Consider the following 2,812-nt stretch of genomic DNA (forward strand, 5'->3'; position numbering starts at 1 on the left):
CCGAAAATAAATCTCACAAACACCACGGCTTATAGCAACTAAATAATTTCTAAGAAACCGTCAAAACCTGGTCCATGTGATTCGTAATTCTGCAGGCTGCAAGTATAAAGACTGTTGTGAATCCCATTTTTAAGTAGGCTGAATGTTTACTGCTTCTGAGCCTTTACATAAAGCTTTCTGGAAAAAATGTATTATGAGATCTTGCTTTAGCTCACTTCTGGTTTTGGGGTTTTTTTTGTATGTTGAAGTTTTATACAATAGGTTATGGAATAAAATGCTCAAGAAATTTTCTGTTGTGCATCTCTAATTCTTTGGTCTGCTTTATGACGCTGTAAGTAGTAAAACTGGTTTGTGCTAAGTAAACCTCTCTAGGCCTCTGTTCAGTCCATTAGACTTGAAAAGTACAGTAGAATGACTATATAATCTTCCATGTATTTTAAAGTGGCTAGGACTGTCAGAAAATCTGAGAAGTCTGGAAGAAAATTACATTCATGAAGTGCACACAAAACTGAATTTAGCTACTTTTTTTTTAGAAGAATCCTCAGGGGAAGAAATAACAAAGCCTTTGTTGTATCTGGTAACTCTAGCTGCAGAAATAATTCTCACTTACAGATGCATGTTAAAAGTTGTCTAATTCACAAGTTAAGATGGTGACCTTAATGTGCTTTAAAGTGTTTCTTTGTAGACTGGCAATATTTAAAAACCTAAAAACTAAACATAAAATTGGAATGATACAAAAGGTGCAGTTTATGTATGACTAAGACTACTGTTAAATGTGACTTTACATTAATGAAGAGCTTTATTTGTGATACTGTTTTACTGAATTCTATTGCAGGGCAAATAAGACACTAATACATTGGTTTTTAAGTGTGAAACTTGCTTACAAATAGGATGAGCAAGTTATTTTGAAACTGAAGTACATTCCTAAAATACCATCGGAGTCTCTTGAAGGAAACTGTCAATGACACTAGGCATTTTTGCAGCTACAGATTTTGCTGGCAAGACAGGTTAACATTTCTAAATTCTATGCTATCAAATTACTGGAGCAGTGTAGGTAGTTTAATGATACATGTTATAATAGAGCAAAGGTCGGTGACACTGCTGTGTTTTTGCTATCGAACAATACAATGTGTGTTATTTCTACTGAATTACTGAAAGTAGCACGGGTCTAATACCCACAGTGGCCTTGCAGTCAGCGAGAACAGAAGGCAAAGGAGGGAAAAAAAGGGAAAAAAATACTCAAGATGTTATACTAAAGCATATTATCTCAGATAGCTTGAGTAGAGTTAAGAATAGTGTAGGGAAGCAGCACAGTAAGAGTGAAGGAATGTTTAGGGAGCACCATTTATGTGCTGCTACTTGTGATGTAGCCCAATGCAGCGGCAGTGGGAAATATTTACTTGTACAGTCCGTAGGCTCAAGTACCACCAGTGAAGTCTTCATCCTTGACACCCACAAGACTTGCATTAGCATCTGACCTCCCAGCATCCCTCCGGCATGCCTCTTAGGTGGGGAGTGAGAGGATTATCACAAAGCAGTGGAGAGGGGATAGCAGTGATCAGACTAAAGATAGCAGAAGTACAGAGGGGAAAAGTGCGAGATAAGAGACAAAAACTTTGGGGTGTGGAGGGGAAGAACTTGCTAATGGTTCTTGGAAATTGCTGCCATGGGACTGCAGGGGAACTGTGGGGGGAAGGCTGGGAACAAACCTGTGTGACAGGCGCTCCTGTGTCGGTGTCAGCAGTATTCAGCTGTTTAGTCCAGTTGCAGGAATTATTATTTATTGTTGTTATTGTTACTATTATTTATTATTTAGTCTTTGACTTACCTGTTATGCTACGTGGGTAAGCTATTTGGTGACACAATAGAGAGAACAGAGATACCTAGCTATGAAAAGAATTGATCAATGAAGGTCTTCTAGGCATCCTGCCTTCCAGGCAAGAGATTCTATTTTTTTTTTTTTTTTCAATTTCTGTGATGTGAAGGGGAAAAAAACCCCAACAGGCTACCCTGGGTTAGGTAATGAAATTAATTTACGTCAAAAATTCATCCATGTTATAAATTATGCATATAATAAATTATTCAGACTTTTTATGTTTTCTGGACAGTTGAGCAGAATTGCAATAAGCTTTGGAGTTTTGCTCTTTCAGTAATAATTCCTGACTTAAACACATAGCTTCTGTTCCTTTCCAGATTTATATAGGTTAAGTCTTTACAATTAAACATCAGTTTTTTTCCTTTTTCAAACCAGTGCAAAAATCTGCTTTAGCAGGGAAGGGTGGCATTTAGTACTTGTTGAAGAAGTTAACAATAGAATTTTTGCCTCTTACTCTCCATATGTGACTTCTGAAGTACTGTCTGTATGCATTTACAAAAGACGCTTGGATTTTTAAGTATGCCAGCATGGTTTATGTAGGGGGGTTTTTTTGTCTTTATCTGCTGCTGTTATCCCTCCTCATCAAACATATGCCAGGACGGCTAGGAAGAGCCGTCCATTTATTGAATTTTACCTTGGCAAGAGTGGCATCTGTAAACATACTTTGTATTTCACCTTACTGATGGAGGATGCCTGTAGTGAAGTCTGGCACATCCAACTGCAGTGGGTTAGTTCCTGGCTTACAATTAAACTTCCTGCTCTACTGTTTTTCTCTAGGTTCATCCATTCCCAGGAAGAGTGACTTTTTAACTTTCCCCCTCTTTCCAAGAAATACCATATTTTACTTAAAAAATCAGGACGATACAGTAAAATTACAGGAATTTATAACCTTGGACTGCTCATTTGTTTGCCGATTTTTCTGTCTTCCTTAACTGA

This window comes from Falco biarmicus, chromosome 1 (assembly GCF_023638135.1).
Source record: "Falco biarmicus isolate bFalBia1 chromosome 1, bFalBia1.pri, whole genome shotgun sequence".
Classification (NCBI taxonomy): Eukaryota; Metazoa; Chordata; class Aves; order Falconiformes; family Falconidae; genus Falco; species Falco biarmicus.